The sequence below is a fragment of the Lepisma saccharinum genome, chromosome 5 (genome assembly GCF_977018435.1).
Source record: "Lepisma saccharinum chromosome 5, izLepSacc3.1, whole genome shotgun sequence".
Taxonomy (NCBI): Eukaryota; Metazoa; Arthropoda; class Insecta; order Zygentoma; family Lepismatidae; genus Lepisma; species Lepisma saccharinum.
Window position 1 is genome coordinate 15,539,190 of NC_139233.1, and position 22,279 is coordinate 15,561,468.

The 22,279-nt window shown below is 36.9% G+C and overlaps 2 protein-coding genes across 2 annotated transcripts in view; one reads left to right on the forward strand and one right to left on the reverse strand.

The window, feature by feature from the left end:
• Positions 1–22,279, reverse strand: part of LOC145987582 (putative glutamate receptor) — a 104,925-nt gene that overhangs the window by 69,487 nt on the left and 13,159 nt on the right. The window lies entirely within an intron of this gene.
• TrpA1 (Transient receptor potential cation channel A1) overlaps positions 11,465–22,279 on the forward strand; it is a 137,611-nt gene continuing 126,796 nt past the window's right edge. Inside the window, exon 1 of the mRNA XM_083122198.1 lies at positions 11,465–11,507. The gene's annotated coding sequence lies outside the window, so the exon portion shown is untranslated. The remainder of the gene's footprint in view (positions 11,508–22,279) is intronic.

Consider the following 22,279-nt stretch of genomic DNA (forward strand, 5'->3'; position numbering starts at 1 on the left):
TGCCTAATCAAGGAAAAAAATATTAAAAATGTGTCGATGTTAATTACTTTTAGTGCCTACTTTGTATTTTTCTGTGCCTTTTTTGAGAGCTTTTAATGCATATCGATCCTCATTGTGGTTATAAGTCCTTATCCTCCCTTACTTTAGTGTAAATAATATAGGGCACTGACATATATCACATGGAGATGTAACATTGAAAATTATGAAATATTTTGACAACACTCAGTCAGCAATTAAATTGTGAGAACTCTTTAAATGTGTAATGATGAAACATTTTCTTTTCTTAAGTGTGGGATTTTATTTCTAAAATAAAACATAATAAGATTATTGGGTGGACTCGAGCCCCAAAAGCCCATATAAGCTGGCGCCACCCATTGTGTAGCTTGGAGGTTAGCCGTCCATTTCTCTCCACAAACGAAAGCAAAAAATTTCAACCATATCATGCTGGATATACTTTTTGATGACCGTGAGGTTAAAAATTACCAGATTTAGATTAAGTTGGAAGCATATCATGTACTTGAATTTCTTATTTTGTAATATCAACATATTTACTCATAATATCAGTGGGGAAGCAAATGAAAGAAGAGTACTTTTAGTTATCATGTAAGGATCGATCACGAAATATCTGTCAATTCCTTCTTCCACGTTTTCAATTGCATTCTAAGAATTCATGATGCAGAAATAACATTTTGTTAAACGTATTCCATAATAATAATCCGTGGCTGGACAGCCCTAGAAGGGCCTTGGCCTATCTCCCGGCTGCCAATCTCCCTCCCACAATCCTACCTAGAGCTGTAGAGTTCTTCAACCGGTAATGGGGGTGACGTGGGGTCAGCACGTCGAACCCTCAGCCGTCATAGGAGATATCCGTGACCGGATTACGCTACTCACTCGTAGCTCCCCAGTTTCCTCACGATGGTGGGTTGCCACCGGTCCTATACACAGGCCGAGAACCCAGAGACTGAACTCTGGCGGACTCGAACCCATGCCGTCCCGCAGTAGGAGCCCAAAGCACAGCGCTTTGACCGCACGGCCACGGAAGAGGACTAAACGTATATCAGGGAAACCCTCCATCGTCATTTTAACTCGTATTCAATTTAATGAAAAAATGCAAATGTATTTGTTTTGATATTTGCTTTCTGCTTCAAGCTCTAAAGCTCTTTATGACAAATTGGTTTATTTTTCAACGTTGATGAGGAAAACTGTTTACTTTTCTCCCCATTTAGAAAGAGTAGAATGTTTAACATTGTTTCCCTTGTTCATACAGTTCACGAATGTAAACAAGAGACGAGGCGAGGCTCCAAAGTGTTGATGTGGATAGAATAGGCAAGGAAATCTAGGCGTGGTCAAATGTCCCGCGATCAGAAAACTCATCACGAAGGAGCTGAAGAGAGTCTCATCAGTTGACCGTGGCAGTCACACTTTCAGAACTTGTGATACATTATTGTGATTATGAGAACGAGTTTCGAAAATTAATTTCCGTGAGTAACCTTATTCTGAAACATGTGCCGTAAATTTCGAGTTGAATTTATTCGGCAGTTTTTTTTTTGTTTAATGCAACTCTTATCACCTAAGTCAGGGTAATGTTTTCTTACGTCGAGTTCTGGTACGTTCTTCCATAGAAAATGTGAAAAAATAGTCCGAGTACATCAAAGTCAATTACTACAATTTTTTTTTCACATTTCTTTAAAGGTATGAAAAACTCATAAACTAAACTTAACATTGCTAGAAGGTTGAAACGTTATGTTTAGTTTATGTTTTATAATAAAATAAAAGTCTGCCTTGGTCAGCATATTGAGTTTTTCATACCATGGAAACAAGGCTTAATGGTGTTAGGTATAATTGGACATTTTCCGAGGCTGAAGCGATATGGTTCAAGCCTATATATTTCATATGCGAAACACTTCAGGTTGGTAAATTTAATTACACCTTCCTCTATAGGACTTGTGTGCTGTTCATTAGTGTTTCATCTTATCACCATTGATCCTCATCTTCTCAATTAGCCAATAGTGACAGAAGCACAAAGTAAAATCATTAATTAATTATCACACCATATGCTGGAATGCTCATGAGAAACGCCATCTTCTGGAGTTATTTATTTATTATTATTATCATTAAACACAACAGGCGAATGCCCAATTACAGTGGTCTACTTTTCTTGCTTTGAGTTTGTAAATTTACAGTTTGATAAGAAATATTATTGTGCAGAAATGTAAATAAACATAAAACATTTCAACGCTAAATTATGTGTATACAACAGTTGACAAACCGAGTTATAATAATACATGTTAATTGAAAAGAGTGGAATGAAATATCTAACTATTATTTACAAAAATAGCATACATGAATACAACATTTCAATTATTAAGTACAATGCACAACGTATTTATCTTTACACTCAGTATTTCAGATCTTTACCACCATGTACAATATATATATATATATATTATATATATATACTTATATATATATATATATATATATATATATATATATATATATATATATATGGAGATTATAATATATTATAAATTACATAAAATATGGAAATAAAATAAACAGTATAAATCAAGGATACAAGTTATTTACCTTGACGAAATACATTAATTATGTATGTAATAAAGGACCTGTAAATAATTGACACACTAGAAAGTACGTACATATAGGCTATGTAATTGAGTAAAAACTACGAAAGAAATATATATTTACAAAAATTGCGTTTATGTTTACATTGTTGACATTTATTCTTCCATTCCTTGAATAACTTTTTTGAATGCCCCAAAAGGCATGTGAAATATATCTAATTTTGGTTCCCTTTCGGAACATCTGTTGTACAGTTCACACATTCTCCTGATAAGTGATTTATTTATAATGTTCGATCTTCTGTTACTACAGTAAAAGAGGCCCCCTTTGGATCGTGTCTTGGAGATAGGAACACGTATGTGTATAACTTACCAGTACTGAAAACAGGGAGATGTAATAAAATAAAACCCTATTTACAAGCAAACTTGTACTACCAGCACTCATTGACTCTTCAGTATATTGAGTATTTTTGTTATGTGTGTGTTTAGATTTTACGTTTTTTATTACTTATCTTCGCCATCCACAACAAAAAATATATAAGCCTTGCTCCTCCTGTACGGTTGGCCAATTATGCATTAAAAATCACCAAGTATAATTACATCAATAGTTGTTGAAGTTCCTTGTGCATATTTCCTTGTTTATACATAGAGAGGATAATCAGGGCGTGTGAAACATTTTTAGAAAGGCACGCAAATGCCAACCCCCCTTCCACGTAGTACATCCTGGACTGCATTTTACAGACTAGCGAGGCTCTGGCGTCTGGACTCACAGCCAGTATAATGCTCTATGGGGCTTGTTGTTGTGTTGTGTCGTCCATATATGTTTGTGATCGTCCCTTCATCCATTTCATCTTTCATTCCCATGTTCGCGATTAGCTAAAAGTCTAATAAATGCGATATTAAATGAGCTAAATTAATCATATCAACCAGAGAGGATAATATAATTCTCATATCTCGGCATGACAATGCCAATTGACTGCCGATTTCTATTTAACTCTACTAGTTGTGATAATTTGGTTGTAGTGAAACATTAAATATAGCGTTATTTTTAATGTTCTCTGAATGTGCAACAATGGTTCTACACCAGCTCGCAATGTTAACTGGACATTATCTATTGTCCCGTACTTTACACTTTTACTTATTTTAGCACTACTTTCCGAGAGAGCACAACCAAATTTCACCTAAAGAGAGAAAGTAGTGTTAAATAGAAGTGAAAAGGCACTAGACAAATATGTAATACCCAATTAATATCGCATGATAGTATTTAATTTAAAACATACGATTTCGTAGAGAATGAATAAATTACATATATCTTTATAGTTCAGAAATATAATGAATGAATAGTTTGGACCTTTCAGATATCAAACAGATATGTTTTCATCGATTTCATTGCGAATACTATGGGGAAATCTGATGAATCTACAGACTGTGAAATTGGATTTGACACGTCGAATCTCCTTGAGTCCACGAGGACACGTCATATGATATTTCACCTCACTAAAGCAGACAGGTCATTCCAGTTAAAGGAAACACGTGTCGCTCTGCTTTCCTTTTAGCTACAACTTTCTTGCACTTCTGGACATTATCTATATCGTAAATACATGGAAGTCACGCGTTAGTATCAAGAATGTTCCACACAATCGTTAGATAATTTCGAAATCTTGAAACTAGTATGAGTGAAATATATAATTATTTTTGGACTGAAATCCATAATCAATATTGTTAATTTCGATACATTTTATAAACACGTTTACAAAGCACTAGATTTCAGTCTCAGAAAAGCAACAGAAGGACAGTTCGAACATATGACCTAATAAGGAGAGACTTGGATGAATCGTTTGGTAAGCCTCTATTTCCGGTGTAGGTGTAACTTAGGGGAGCAGAATCGAACTTGGAGCTTAACTTTGTGGAGGGTAGCAAACATTTTGAAGTCCATAATAATACTGTATCATCCAAGACTATTTTGACAAAGAAGTAAGATAATTTTGATAATGAGCCCTGACAATGTCGCACCATCAGTGGACAACATGCGTTCCGAAGAGGGGTAGCAGGAATTAGAAAACATACCCAACCCTCTGTGTTTGTGTGTGTGTTTATGTTATTGGCGTCGCTTTTCTTCCACTTTTAGCTTATCGCGACGATGAGAATTATTGATTATATGGTGAAGTTAATGAAGGGACACACACAAATAACACACATGCTGCGCCAGGAGCGTATATGTAGCTATGTGTACACTTTGAGGCTTTGAAGTCCACTTTATGCATAGATAGGCTAATCGAGACTGGACCTACAGTTTGCAGTGGGATCCAAACCACGATGTGCGTGTGCGTGTGTGTGTGCGGGTATGTGGGTGTGTATTGTTTGCGTGTATGTTATGTTGACCAGAGTTTTAAAACAACAAAGCATGACGTTTTTAATATTTTTCTTAAGGAAAAACTGAGCAAACCTGATAGCAAAATGTACACATTTTAATACAAGAAACTGTTTCATCATAAATCCTTAGGTTTGGAGCCGCGCTGATCTAGTCGATATGGCGTCTGACTTCCACGCGGGAGACCCGGTTTCGATCCCTAGGGTGGGTGAACTAAGGTCGGAATTTTTCCGGCCTGTCCCCGCATAAAGCGGCTCTAGGCTCAAACAGCCTCAATTAAATGGGTACCTGTGGTATCTCTGGGGCTTAAAGGCGGTCGGAGAGTGATGATGATAACTTCACCGATCGATAGAATGTGTGGAACCCTGCCCCACATCTGCCTATGTATGCCTCATGGCAGGATGCAAAGTGCACGTGAAACTTTGCCTTTGCCTAATAAATAAATACACCTCTATCAATGTTACTATTCCATAGTATATAGTAATAGCGGAGAAGATGAATAGTTTCAGTAGTTTTATACCGGTAAGTTACTGTCCCGTTTTACGTTAAAAAATCGGGAGAGAGATTCAAAAAATTGACGGTCTTGGCTAATACAAGACGCATGGTCCCCTTAGTGTGCGTGCATTTTATTTCTGTGCGTGCCGTAATTACAAAATCTAAGGAATGTAGTCAAAGTGAAGCGGTAGAGGTTTTCTATCATCCAACATCCCCTGTTCGTACGGTAAGTGACGAGGGTAGTGCAACACAAGTTCAGGCACTCATATGTCCTAGCTCTCGATCGAACCTCGTCTACTCGCAAATGACACCCTTCTTCACCTTAATAGTTATCTCTCTCTATCTCTCTCTCTTGATATTCCTTCATCGTGTCCGGGAACTTCGTTAGCGAGGTGCTGACGCGTATATAGCTATATATCAATCAGGGGCGGACAGACATAGGCGTGCGCGCAGGGGGTGCCTGGACTCAACAAATAAGAAAATATAGAAACTACTAAAGATTATGAAAATAATATCAGTGTTAAAAAAGTAAGGAATTTAGTTTTATTTGGGATGTCCCTCTCTCTCTCCCCCAAACAATGTTACATTGTTTGCTACAATAATTATTATATTATTATACTATAATAATTATTATATTAATATAATTACTGATTATAATCAACAATCACACAGTATAAATATGTTTTTCATTTTATAAATCATAAGTGCTCCTCCAGAAAGCGACACACACTTATCCCTCTTCCACACACAGCCTCGATTGCGATTGTCAATCTCACTTCTACGTAGTGCATCCTGGTAACAGATTCTTGCAGGCTAACGAGGCTCTGGTGCCTGAACTCATTGCCAGAATAATATTGTGTGCTGATTGCTCCTTTATAACCTCAGATTTTAACTTAAGGCCGTACTAAAGCCAATTTTGCTGCAACTTTAAGATAACAGATGGCACCACCGTTTGGCATGGCAACCGAGGGCCATGTTGCCAGATCTCCGCGAAATCAAGGTAGATACATATACATTGGTCGATTAGGGTACTCGTTGATGGGATATAACATCACGTTGGTTAGCAGATTTTTTCCCTTACCGAATCTATATTAGTGATAAGGTTGTGTCTGGGAACTTGGGTCTATTTTTTAACATGGCTTTAGAACCCCATTAAGTCAGGAGATTTTAGTTCTCAGAGACAGTATAGTTTGAATTCTTGTTAAGTAATGAATGAATGAATTAGTTTTGAAAATTGCATAAGGAAGTTTTCAAGATATATTTTCTTTTTTGTCCCCAGTGCTGTAGGCCCAAAATGTTTAGAAGGTATACCTTCAGAAGGAATACAGAAGCTAAGTTCCATGAAACGTTTTTCATTAACTTTGTATTATATTCCCATTAAATGTATGTATGAAATCATTTAACTTCTACAAAAATGCCATTGATAGTAGAGTGCTGCTGGTGATAACAATAATTGGCATAAAGTAGGCGTTTTAAAAATGAAAAATAAGAAACGCTTGTTTTAATGGTTCCATTTAAACATAAAGGGTACAAAAGTATTTTATAGGCTGCAGTACAGCTTATTAATATATTTTTTTGTTGATATTGCTCTGTGAATTGTAAACACTTTAATACTACATTAAGCAATAAAGCTTACTTCTATAGCTGTTTCTAAATGTCTATTCGAAAACACTCCAAAATACCTCTTTTCATACTCATACACTTGTTAATAGAACGTTTTGCATAGACCCTGGAATTGGTGTAATTTGCAGCATGGTGGTTTTCCAGCCATATCTTCATATTTTTTCTGAGGTTGATCAACTAGTGGCAAGGGCGGCCGCAAGAAAAATTCTCAGGGGGGGCACAATCACATAAAGTTTTATTATTATTATTGCTATTATTATTAATAATATTGTTATTATTACTGCTATTATTGCTTCTATTTTTGTTACATTTATTATTAAATTAATATTACTACTACTTCTACTACTTGTTTTTTTAAAAATTACATACATTTGTAATTTCGATATTCTGCATATCGATATAGCTACAATTTGCAAAACTGCATACTTAACATTAATTCATTTGGGACAAAAAGCTGTTTTTTTATAGCCTAGTTAGATAATCAGTGTAAAATAGACTGTAAGCTTAAATGTAACCCTATTTCAAATAATAATAATAATAATAATAATAATAATAATGGTTGCTGTAACTTACGGAAGCCACAGAAAACAATACTTTTTGTTATAAAATATATATCTACAATTTCACCATTCGAATTACATTAACTCTTTCCAGAAATCTCAGGGGGGGAGGGACACGTGACTAGTGGGTCTTCTCCACATTATATTCCCAACCACGTGAAAGCTTAAGCATTACATAAATAAATATGAACGAAAAGTGGAAGATAAAGCTACACTAATGAGTTTCGTTAACAGGGTGTACGACGTATACCGCCGTATACCCTCGACTACAGCCCTGCTTTTCCCCGTATTGCGAGACGGGCAAAAGTAGCCTAAGTGTTGATGTGCCTATACTATAAAAAATCAATCCATAGACCATCATACATTTCATCAGTTCACGTTTCATCCTCAACGTCGCTATTAACTCTAATGGGTAGAAAAGCTACGTAAAAGTATCGTGATTAACATATATCGCACCCCCGTGGTAAGTGGGATTCATGAGTATTACCGTGCAAATTGTCCATCACCATGTTCGTGCACTTTATTTTACCCAATAAGAACTTCAAGAATTGATAGAGAACTCAAAACAAGATGTTGGAAACTTCAGCACCAACATGAATAAAAATCCATCGCTTAAAAACACATAAGGATGTAAGATGTAACAATTAATGAAAATAGTCATGGACAATTTGCACGGTAATACTCATGGATCCCACTGTACTAGTGGAATGAACGGAGTTGAAGCCGCTCTTTGTTGTAAGCATTATTACATTTAAAACTCAATTTCTCAAAACTCTAGTCGCGTGTAGCCGAGATCAATGTTTCTCTTCACGTGTTTGCTAACTTGACGAATGTGATTATAGCTTTCAATGGCACATCAACAGCTTCTCTGAAATTTGCTCTATTGATATTTCAGGGAGCAGCGGGCTAATCTAGGGTTAAGCTCAGCCCTTACGAACACAAATTGGAAATTTGTTTTCGAACTATGCGTCCGGCGTTCAGCATCGTTCGAATGGGAACAAGAAAGGAACAAAATGGAACCTTGAGAACGTACTGATTACTAAACGAATCAATAACTTTCCATTAAAATTACTTTTTTACAGTTTCTACGACGCAATTGCAGTTTAATTTAGCAAAGTAGACATTTTCATTTGCGTTTTCTTTTAGAAATCATTGTTATTGATAATGATTTTCCAATTTCCATTTCCAAATTGTTTCGTTTTTCTTAATTTTCAGATACCAAGGAAGGGCTCACAAAAGAATTCACTCAGACGTTTCCGCACATTGAACTTTCTGTCCATAGCAGCAGCCGGGCTGGGCGACGAAAATATTCCCGCAAGGGGGCGAGAGGGGAGGGCTATGCCTAACCCTTGGCTGGTGATGAGGGCCATTCGTTCCTTTCGGATCTTCCACAGGCACCAAGAAAACGTGGACCCTGATCACTCTGCCAACTATCAAGGTTCCCATGCAAGACGGATGGAGGTAAAGCATTTTTTCTCTCTCTCTCTTTCCCTCTCCCTCTCTCTCTCTCTATGCATATAAAATTACCCCGGTATTGGTGTTCTTTATAAGTGTCCCTTACCAATTTCATCATATCACCACTCATCCTCATCGTCGCGATTAGCCAAATCTGGCAGAAAATCCACTCTAAACAACAAAAATCAAATACATAAAATTAATAATTACTCTTTTTTATATTTTCTCTAACAGTGTCGAATAACATGGGTACCTGGGGGAAACCCTGGGGGGTAAAGGCGGTCAGGGGTGTGATGCTGATCACATCACCCCCACTCACGACCGGATCAAGAAAGTGTGGGGCGTTACCCCCACACCCCCTATACGCCTTCATGGCGTGGTGCTAAGCACAGGGGAGAGCTTTACCTTTACCTAACATTAATGTCAATACTTTGCTACTGAGGACAAAGTAGGCATTTGTTCTAAAGAACAATTGGCAGCACATATAAAATTGTCCCATATCCCAAATTCATTGTCATTTAAATACAGACAAATACTTCGAGTTGTGAATTTGTATATTCATTTAGAATCGGTAGATTTTTCTCGCACTTAAGGTCATGGAACAATATGCCTATATCCTTCAAAGAATAGAATAAAATGGGTCTACGTATATTTAAGCAAGCTTGGGCCATTCTTAAACGAACTCTTGTCACAAATATAATGAATCAATCAGAAAGAAAAATGCAGTATAATAATATGATAAGGATTTTTGTACAATAAACACTTCTCGTATATTATACAATGATAAATAATACCTTGAATTGAATAGTACTTAAACTGTGAATTAGAAGCATGTAACAAGTCATCATTATTGTGGTATTATTGCTAGGGATAATGCTATCAATTACATGACGTATAAAGTGCAGGTGCAATTATTAATATTAATGTAAGTTAACGTTGTTGGTAGGACACTAGTAAGTTCCTTAGTTAGTCAATGGTGCAGGCAGTTTGTTCCATTCTCAGACTAGTCCCCTGAAGCGTAGAAGATATTTCAGAAGTCTGTTTTTTTATTGTATTTGAACGAAAAATGTTTCAAGAATTCAAATCTACACAACCAATAAAACGTTCGAAAATACGCTTGGCACGGTTGGTGCGCGAGGAGGTGAGAAGAGATTTCATTTCTTCAATAAAGGTTTTAATCGAAAAGAGTGTAAGTATGTGGACTAACAGACTTTACATGAGGGAGATATCAGAAACCGTCTCTGGGGAGAAAGTTTCTTGGAAAAAATATTAAGAAGTTGTACTCTCTCATCTCCAATAGCAATATAAGAATTATTGTTGGGAATACCATATTGGGTGATATAACTGGGCAGAGATACTGGTTATTAATCGTCCGATACTTTATTTTGTTATGAACACTATCACCTTAACGTTGCGGGTAGGAAGGCCTCTCACTTACCTAATTTTCAAGTACCCTCTCTCCGGTATCCACTATCCTCGCACCACTTTCACACTTCACTTCTCAAACCCATCTCTCCCGTCAGCCACGCTTCCTTCCGGCCAATGCTTCTCACGTTTCTTCACTCAGCATTGGCATTGCCCGATTAAAAATAACACCTGCATTCCTGTTCTTTTAAGATAATCTTTGTCCACATTGGTGCATGTCGGATTTGTCCAAATGGTGCTAAATCTACACACAGTGGCCTCAGAAGGTCAACATCACATTTTGGTCAACGTTTAACCTAAGTGGTGTTGAAATACCACGGACAAATGAATACAATTTAACACCACTGAGGTAAAACTGAGCAGACTGTGGTGCGGATCTTCTTAGTCCATTGTCACACAGACAGGCTGTAACACCAGTGATTTTTCAATGTGGGCCTCTACTTCATGGCTACACAATTATAAATACAGAGACTACAAATGTTATTGATATTATATTGATGAATACTTCCTTAGATATCCATTAACAATTCCTTTCTCAGGATGCATGAAACAAAGTGAAATTAGAGTTCAAGCAAGAGCTGCTTTGACCACGAATATTTCTTACACGATATCTAAAAGTACAAAAATTATGCAAAACTCCCGAAGAACACACAGACATATCTCTCTTCTTATGATTTCACAACATGACGTGCAGCAGTAAACTTCGAATGCAAAGTTCCGGACATAAATAAAGATATTTTAACGACAAAGTCCTAGACATGCTGTTTTATGCAGATGAGGCTGATTTCACATTTCACGCTTCATTAAATCAAACAACGCCCGTTTCTGATCATCAGAAAATCCACACGTGATGCATGAAACATATATGCACCATGAAGGAATTGCTATTTGTGAGGTTAGTAACGAATGAAACGCTTAAAATTGCTTGAAAGCAAACGCACAGTCATCTCTGCCTTCAGCAATGGAGGAAACATTCTCAACCCTTTTGTGGCATTAGTAAGTATGAGTCTGTATATCTTGATAGCATTTTAATATTTAATTATTTACTTTATCTTTATGTGTTGATTATTTCTCTTGTAGTCTACGGTTATTACAAGCATAAAAATACAATTTTTCATTGTGACGTTTCAGGAGAACACACGCTCCCTTCTTCAGAAATTTATTTCTACGAGGTGCATTCAACTTGTAAGGTCTCCAAAATTATTTTGTGAAATATACTCACTTCAGAAAGCTGAAACTGCCGTCACTTCTCAACATAATCACCGTCTAGACGTTCACATTTTTCACAACACTGACACGATAGCGTGGCCTCTACAGACGCTCTTTTAAGAGTCCGTTTTGTATACTACTGAATAATCGCTGATGCAAGAGGGGAACAGCTGGAAAATGTGCGACCACGTAGACTGTCCTTGAGCGTTGGAAAGAGCCAAAAATTGCTAGGTGCGATTAAAAATAAATGTCTGATGAAGGGAGCGTATGTTCTCCTGAAACGTCACAACGAAAAACTGTGTTTTTTATGCGTAGACTACAAGAGAAATAATTCTAGAATGCAAGCAAATACGTACATACAAGAAAAACTCTTATGTGATTGATTGATTTAGTTTATTTTAATTCGCTTTTCTTCCGATTTTGGCTAATCGCGAAGATGAGGGTGAGTGATGACATGAAGGGGCTCTAGCAAAGAACACAAAGGGTAGGATTCGAACCCTGGATCCCTGGCTTTGTAGCGCGTTGTACTAACTACTAATCAGTGTGTGCTAACCTACTGTATATCGTTTCTGTGTGCAAAGTTGTGTTGAGCATTTTATTTTTATAACAAACGCTAAACATAGTAAATATACACTAAATGAAAGTTAAAATTATAGGCTTTTGATGATATGCTCATGGCAATTTTGTATCGTTTCCTTTGTTATCGGCAGTGGCGCCGCGTGCGGTTCATATACGGGTGTTCACAATAAAATTTTTATACTGATTGGAGATTTACTGCTCTCCCTTGTAACTTCATCTTCAATATTGAACAAGTAAGATTAACAGTTCCAACTTATTTTCAACAATTTCCCCCCAAAATCATGCTATATCTGAAGTAATACAATACTTTTTTATTCAATTAACACCCTTATAATTACGTTATTTACAATGAGTGATGGCTATTGCAAACTAATTAGTATAACATGCAATCTCAGGTATGTACAACACAAGATTATCATACTTCGCAATATACTTTGTATTACACGGACCATATATTATATTAACCAACCACATTCATTCAGCATTGAAAGCACGTGCATCGTTAGCGGGACAGAGAGGAGGACGCGTCCAGTCCAGAAAAAATATTTTGTATATATAAGATATTTGGGTATTGTATAGGATGTCTCCTCGCCCCGCCTACAATAACTAGGTTGTGATGTTTGTGATTGAAGTATCAGTCAATGTGACATTGCTTGTATTCCTTCTTTCCTAGTGTTTCGTATTTCAGAGAGAGATTGATTTTCGACCATTTAAACCAAGGGTTCCCAAACTTGTTTGCTTCACGGCTCCCTTAGTTTTTTTAAGACGCCCAGAATGTAGCCCTCTCTAACACTTGCAACCCTCAGTTACTTATAAGATTGCTTGTCTTGTATTTCAAATTCAGAAACATTTTATATGCAAAAAAAAGTACTAAATAAGCAGATATTTGAAACATTCATAGCATTGACTAACGATTCAGTGAAAATATTGGAACATTTCGTAGGTTATAGACATATCCCATTGTGTTCATTGTCCACGCCATGTGAAATGGAATGATTGAGTTTGGAGTTAACTATGAAACATTAAAGAATAACATCTCCATTTCAACGAACTGAGAAGTGGAGAAAAATTGGATAATTCTTATAAATACTCGTATAAAAATTACATTCATGTTTTTAATGGTATAATCGCAGATAAAATCGAAATTGTTACGTGGAAGATTTTATCTTGCTCTGAAAGGCATTTCGCACCGATCGAATACATTCTGTGAAAATGTTATTGTATGCTTAATGTTGATAATTTGATCAATGCATCAATTCTTGACACTGAGACCATATTTTCTGCAACTACCTCTTCTCTCCTCTCGTCTCCAGTCTCTTCTGTTCTCCTCCTCTCCTTCTCATTCTCACCCCCTTTCTCCTCTGCTTCCAGCTCATATCGCCTTCCCTCCTGTTCTCGCCCCTTGTCTTCATTCCACTCTTCTCCACTTATCATCACTTTTCCGGTCTTTGATTTCAACTCCACTGCACTCTTCTCCTCTTCTCTTCATTATTCTCTTTTTCCCTCTTTTACTCTATTCTCCACTCCCCTCTTCTCGTCTCCTCCCCACCTCTCTTCTCTTCAATGCTCCATTTTCCTCATCTCTCCTCGAATCTTTTTCCTTTCTTCTCACTACTTCTCCGCTCCTCGTCTATCCTCTCTTTCTTCTCTCCTCTACATTTTCTCTTCTCCTTTCGCTTTCGCTTTCTCCTCTCCTCGTCTATCCTCTCTTTCTTCTCTCTTCTCCTTTTCATCTTCTCCTTTCGCTTTCTCTTTCTCCTCTCTTCGTCTATCCTCTCTTTCTTCTCTCCTGTACTTTTCCTCTTCTATTTTCTCTTTCTCCTCTCCTTTGTCACCTTTCGTTTCCTCTCTCCCCTGTTACTTTCTATAGACTCATCAGCGATGAAATACTAGAAAACCTATTTTGTTGTCTTTCAGAAAGAATTTTGTCATTTGTGATATAATAGTGATATTTTTAATAATTTTATACAATAATACTTGTTTCTTATTTCTTTCGCGTATTTCATAAATATCTATTGTGTATGTGGCAACCCTGAAATTGAGCTTAACTCTACACGAAACCCACCAACTCATTGTATAAATTGGGTTGCCTAGTTTAAAATGTTGTTGTCCTAAAAGTTTTGAGAGACACTGTACAATGTAGAGGTCCGGCTGGTGAGGGCACATCCTTTTTACTTGAGTTCCTTCTGCTTCGCTCAATCGCGAAAATGACTTTTCTTTCAAATTCTTAACAGTATTCATAATGTACAAGACACAACACTACACTACACACACACACACACGGCACAACACACACGCACGTCTGAAAGCCAGTGCACATAAATTCACCCAACCACTTGTCAATAGATATCTTGCTCTCGACATCGACACTAACCGCCTTTTACCCGTTGCCGCCAAAGAGCATATACTTTTTTGTTGCCACGAAAAACTAACGGTACTTGATCTTTCCAAAACAAACGTGCTCCCTTGCAGTTCTTCCACAGCAGCAGTGTTGCCAACAATTGAAACGCAGAAGTTGCTAAATCTTCAACATGCGCTAACTAAAAGTCGCTGAATCAAATTTGCTGGTGAAAAATGCAAAATGTATTTTTAAAAAATGCTGTGGGGAACAACTTACACCAGGTTTATTCAATGTATGTGCGTTTATATGTACATTAAAAATGCATTTAATTTCAATTGTGATAATTTAAATACATATATTATTTCAACTTTCTAACTTCAAAAAAGAAAATATATGTGTAGCAAAAATACAGCTCTAGTTTTCTGAAAGTTATATTTTGTTCTTTACAATAAGCATATTCTAATAACGTAGAGAATAGTAAAAATGATTTACTAATATCAATTGCTAACTTTTTTCGGTAACAAATATTTAGGCCATACGACCCATACTATTCTGAGTATAGTTACCAGAAAAATGCGCGTTGAATTGATGTAAATGTAGTCGGCACTTTCCTTTGCAATTTAAGTTGGTGAGAGTTATTTCCTTGGCGTGAAAAAACGTCGATTACTAAAGGAAGTTGCACAGTCTGAATTGCCCTTAGACGCACATGCGCAAATCATATAAACTTCGAAAGATATTATGTAACTCCTGCAGACTAGTTTCTAAAGAAAAGTCGCTCGTCACTATTCCGCCCACTGGAATTTAAAATCCGCCATGTTTAGCGACTTCTCACTAAAAGTTGCAACTATGTAGCGCCGATCTTTTCGAATCCTCCTAGACATGCCTTGTACGTATATGCTGCGCCCTGGTGCCGAATGTAAGAAGTATTGCCTCTTGGATCACATCACGGTTCGCACCACCATGTGTTCGCACAGTGTAGTGAACATTTTCGGGGTATAGTGGCCAACAGCCCCTTAGCTGCCAGTTCACAACACAGCAATTGTGTTCATCGCAATCCGTGGAACACCGTGGGAGTCAGTGTTACCAACTATCTAAAAAAGTTATCAGACGTGAAAGACGTCGTGTCAGAGTAAATTGTGTGTGTATACTCGAACATCATAAAGGTATTATTTCGAAGAAATATATGTGTGTGCATTTAATATGTACGTAATTTAGAACATACACATGAGTGTTCACGTGCTCATGCGAACATTATCAGACGACGCCTCTGTGAGTCATTGCTTTAACTGCTTCCGGTATTATTCAATTTGATGTCAATATTGTGACACTCAGGACCGTACCTAGGACTTTTTTGAGGGAGGGGCCAGATCCGAAAATATGTATATATATATATATATATATATATATATATATATATATATATATATATATACACACACACACACACACACACAGAGATAGAGAGATGTGGGGGAAGAGATATATTACAAAATAGTTCTGTGTTCCGCAAATTAACAAAGTTTTCAAATTTCCTTTAATTTTCTTAGCCTCTACCAGTGCCATTGAAAAGTTCTGATAATTCTATGTTTAGAAAATAATATACTTATGAATTAAATGTTGCATATTAGCAAATAGCAATTATTATTACAATAAATGTTGAATTAAACAAAAAAAAAATAATAAAGCGACATTTTCGCATCACGAATGGCGTTCGAAGAAAGTCGGGACAGGGATCAAAAGTAATAGACTGTCCTAACTAAATCGGTGAATTGGACGTCTGGTAGCCTTGCATCGTTGATTATAAAATTAAAACTCCGCAATATTGCAGACTGCAAACTACTGTTAGCTCTCTACACAACAAACACATTCATTTATGCAAGAACAAAATTTAAATTTTTACAAATTTGATAAATCGTCGATGTTATTTTCGTAGCTTTTTATAGGTTCACATTTAAATATTTCATGGTTCGAGGGGGAGGGATCATGGCCCCAATGGCCCCTCTCCTGGGCACGGGCCTGGCGACACTATTGTCTTTTATTTCGATGTTTTTGTAATTTCACAACTCCACCATGACTTTAGAGGTGTATGGTTGGCAATACTCCTTACATGTGTGCAGAACAAAGAACATCAAAGAGAGGTTACATAGAATTGACATGAACATATGCAAATAAACTTCGGGTTTCAGATGTTAACTACGCACAGATATAGAAATAAGGAAATAAAATCTCACATTGATTTTTAGGAGCAAACTGTAGTAAACTGTTTATTAACACGAGTGATTTTTCAAATTTCTGTTGCACAGTGTACAGTGTCTCTCAAAAGTTTTAGGACAACGACATTTTAAAATAGGCAACTCAATTTACACAAGGCGTTGGTGGGTTGCGTGTAGAGTTAGGCTCAATTTCAGGGTTGCCACGTGCACAATAGATATTTATAAAATACCGGAAAGGAATAAAAACAAGTAATATTGTAAAAAATTATTTAAAATATCACTATTATATCGCAAGCGACAAAATTCTTTCTGAAAGAAAAAAATAGGTTTTCTAGTATTTCATCGCTGATGAGTCTACAAAAAGGAAAAGAGGTGAGAGAAAACGAAAGGTGACAAAGGAGAGGAGAAAGAGAAAGCGAAAGGAGAAGATTTAAAGTAGAGGAGAGAAGAAAGAGAGGATAGACGAGGAGAGGAGATGTAGTGAAGAGAATGGAAAAAGATTCTAGGAGAGATGAGGAAAATGGAGCAAAGAAGAGAGAAGAGGAGACGAGAAGAGGGGAGTGGAGTGTAAAGTAAAGGAGAGAAAATGAGAAGAACGAAAAGAAGAGGAGAAGAGTGCAGTGGAGTCGGAAATCTAAGACAGGAGAGGAGATACGAGGAGTGGAGATGAGTGGGATGGAGATAAGATGCGAGAAAAGTAGGGAAGGCGATATGAGATAAAAGCAGAGCGAGCAGAACGAGGGGAGAAGAGAAGAACAGAAGGGACTGAAGAGAAGAGGTAGTTGAAGAAAATATCGTCTCAGCGTCAAGAATTGATGCATTGGTCAAATTATCGACATAAAACATTCAATAACATTTTGAAATGTATTGGAGAATGTATTAGATCGGTTCGAAATGCCTTTTGGCTTAGTTCAGAGCAAGGTAAAATCTTCCATGTAAGATCTTTGATTTTACCTGCCATTATACCACTAAAAACATGAATGTAATTTGAATGTTTATAAGAATTATCCCATTTTTATCCACTTCTCGGTTCGTTGAAATGGAGATTTTGTAATTTAATATTTCCCCTCCGCCTATCGTTAATTCCAAACTCAATCATTCCGTTTCACACTGCGTGGACAATGAACACAATGGGATTGGTCTAAAACTTACGAAAATTTTCTGCCACCGGAAGGGTTTGAACCTACGACCAACAGATTGACAGTCCTGAACGGTAAACACTACCCTACAAGCTTTCGCTCCTGAAAGTAAGTAGAAGGAGCTGACCAATGTGAAATGTAGATGCAAAACTCCTCCTACATATAATGTGCAAAGAATACTTGTTTGTAACAAAGAAAACGAAGGTAGTACGACTCGGCGAAAACATTTAATGGAGAATTGCACATGATGAAAACTTTTCATTCGATATTTGCGGAGGTATCCTTGCCTTGAACTCGAGTGGGAAAAGGGGTAAAATTAGTATGTCCTGAATTGCCACAAATATAAATAGTTATTTCATTAATATTTGTCAATGTCTTTGAAGCAGTACACAATTATCGTTAGAGTATCATAATTCACGATCTTATACATGAAAATATCCTTTGAATGTGTGTCAATTCATATATTTGTTTAGTTTTTTTATATAAATTCCATATGCAGAACAATGTAGCCACTATACACTGCTATTACAAATAATGTTACCATGCTCTCCACACCTAGTATGGAGCATCGAACCTGGACCGCTAGCAGCCCAATCGAGAACTCTAACCACTACACCACGCCCTTACCTTCGATTGAAACAACAATTTTTAAGAATTCTGTCCCTCCAATATTGTAAATGTCGTTGGGCACATGTAGTTGAACTTTTACTTTAATTTTTAATTTATTTCTTGTAGTATAGCAGATATCTTCGAGAAATAATTTTCGAAGTGATGATTAGAAAAACGAGAATATTGGTAGTTGCGAAAATGCGAGTTATTTCTTCTAACTTATTATTGTGATTAGACATTATTAATGGAAAATATCTAGAGGCTTGAACATTGCAGGGAGATATTCTTTTCCTGTGATACTGCAACAGACGAAATGCTTGTTTACTGACGCAAGTGTCGTGTTCAGAACAGTCTTATGAAATGTAGTTGCTGTTGAATAAGGTAACACGAAATAATTACACCGTTTCCGAACTACCAAATCTGCGCAACGTTAGACGTAAACGGGCGGAAAATTTTATTCATAAAATCACTTCACATTTGACAGTATTAGTCAAGAGAGACTTGCTTGACACTGTGTTAAGGTGCTGGAGTAAATACTTCTTATTTTTCTTCCTCGAAGAACAACAATTTTTAAAGTAGAGTAACAGTCATTCTGCTCTTTCTTATTTCTTTTAAATTCTTCCACATGCCTTTAAGTGGGTTAAAAATAAATTATAATATTGCTTGCATTTCTGTCATTGACCTAGACCAAGCCCATGCGTAGGATTTCTTTGATGGAGGGGCCAGACCCAAATATATATATATATATGAGGGACTGTTGCGCAAAGGATATTATTATTATATAAGAGAGAGAGAGAGAGAGAGAGAGAGAGAGAGAGAGAGAGAGAGAGAGAGAGAGAGAGAGAGAGATATTACAAGATAGTTCAAATAGTGCGAGCGCCAATGAAAAGTCATGATAATTTTATGTTTAGAAAATAATATATTTATAAATTAAATGTTGCGTACTAGTAATTATTATTACAATAAAGAACATGTCTAATTGTGAGTTAAGAATAATAAAGAGACATTCTCGCATCACGATTGCAGTTCGAAAAAGGACAGGGGTTGAAAGCAACGCACTGTCCTGACTAAATCGCTGAATCGGACGTCTGGTAGCCTTGCATCAATGATTATAAAACTAAAACTACCCAATATTGCAGCCTGAAGACTTTTGCGCAAGAAACAGATTCATTTATGTAAGAACAAAATTGAAAGTTTTACACATTTCTAAAATCGACGATGTTATTTTCGTAAGTATTGATAGGTTCACATTTAGATATTTTTTCAGGGTTCGAGGGGGGCATGGCGCCCATGCTCCCCCCCACCTCCTGGGTACTGGCCTGACGTAGACAGTGGGAGATAAATTTTGGAGAATCTTTCTATTAAATGTATTATTTACATCCACCTAATGCTCAGATAGGTTTATTGACAATCGTGAACTTTTGGTTTAATAGATAATATTTGGTTTTAAACGACGGGACGGGAGAATATTGGTCAAATTTCCTTTTGTGCTCTTTTGAGATAATATATACTTCTACAATAGCAATCGCGTTCGGAAACGCTGAAAAAAAAAATGACTTGGTTTTCAAAGGGCAGACAAGCTTGGTTGCGTAGCTTGTTCGCGTTAAAAGTGACTCACTCACGCTATTCAAGGCCGCTTCTTATCGCAAAACAGTGTCTGCCACCCAGCAAGTTACAAGTGACCAGAGTCGAATTTGAAAGAGAATCTGAAGAATGATAGATTTCATTAGAGGCGGCTAGGTGGGCACTAGCTCAACATGCAATAGTTTAAGTCATAATTTATGACAAACAATAAATCTTATTGAATAAGTAATGGGATAGTATTAATACGTTTATCCGCTCCTTTTTAACAATGTAAGCTCGAAGACAATCTGTATCCCATTTGTTTATATTGGCAAATTGGTCAACCGGAGTTTATTATAAGGAACTATTTCGTAGATGGTGGCCGCGGTGGCTCAGTCCGGTAACGCGTCTGACTACCATGCTAAAAGGTCCCGGGTTCGATCCCCGGCGGTTCAAATCCGGGAACTTTTCTAACGATGGAAGCGGCCCCGGCGCCCACCCAGCGTCGAATAACATGGGTACCTGGGGAAAACCCTGGGGGTAAAGGCGGTCAGGGGCCTGATGCTGATCACATCACCCCCACTCACGACCGGATCAAGAAAGTGTGGGGCGTTACCCCCACACCCCCTATATGCCTTCATGGCGTTGTGCTAAGCACAGGGGAGCACTTTACCTTTTCACTTTTTTACTATTTCGTAGATGTTCATGTAACCGTTATAAAATTACAAATAAAGTATATTCACAAGCTTAGATATGCTAACAATGAAGAAATAAATTCAGAGTTAAATTTCAAATGCATGTGTATAGAGTAATTCTAGAAGTACAGAGCTATATCAGAGTATTGAACTTCTTTTTGCAGGATATCGTTTACAATATTCACGAGACAGAATAATTAAGAACTGTTGCTCCAAGGGAAGCAAAGAGCGTAGTGTATTGGTTAGAGTTCTTGAAAGCATTGATTACGGTCCCAGGTTCGATCCTCCATACTAGGTGTTTTTTAATTATCCTTTTATTATAAACAAGAGCATGGTAACATTATTTGTAATATGAGTGTATAGTGGCTACATTGTTCTGCATATGGAATTTATATAAAAACACTAAACAAATATATGAATTGACACACATTCAAAGGGATATTTTCATGTATAAGATCGTGAAATACGATACTCTAACAATAATTGTGTACTGCTTCAAAGACATTGACAAATATTAATGAAATAACTATTTATATTTGTGGCAATTCAGGACATACTAATTTTACCCCTTTTCCCACTCGAGTTCAAGGCAAGGATACCTCCGCAAATATCGAATGAAAAGTTTTCATCATGTGCAATTCTCCATTAAATGTTTTCGCCGAGTCGTACTACCTTCGTTTTCTTTGTTACAAACAAGTATTCTTTGCACATTATATGTAGGAGGAGTTTTGCATCTACATTTCACATTGGTCAGCTCCTTCTACTTACTTTCAGGAGCGAAAGCTTGTAGGGTAGTGTTTACCGTTCAGGACTGTCAATCTGTTGGTCGTAGGTTCAAACCCTTCCGGTGGCAGAAAATTTTCGTAAGTTTTAGACCAATCCCATTGTGTTCATTGTCCACGCAGTCTGTGAAACGGAATGATTGAGTTTGGAATTAACGATAGGCGGAGGGGAAATATTAAATTACAAAATCTCCATTTCAACGAACCGAGAAGTGGATAAAAATGGGATAATTCTTATAAACATTCAAATTACATTCATGTTTTTAGTGGTATAATGGCAGGTAAAATCAAAGATCTTACATGGAAGATTTTACCTTGCTCTGAACTAAGCCAAAAGGCATTTCGAACCGATCTAATACATTCTCCAATACATTTCAAAATGTTATTGAATGTTTTATGTCGATAATTTGACCAATGCATCAATTCTTGACGCTGAGACGATATTTTCTTCAACTACCTCTTCTCTTCAGTCCCTTCTGTTCTTCTCTTCTCCCCTCGTTCTGCTCGCTCTGCTTTTATCTCATATCGCCTTCCCTACTTTTCTCGCATCTTATCTCCATCCCACTCATCTCCACTCCTCGTATCTCCTCTCCTGTCTTAGATTTCCGACTCCACTGCACTCTTCTCCTCTTCTTTTC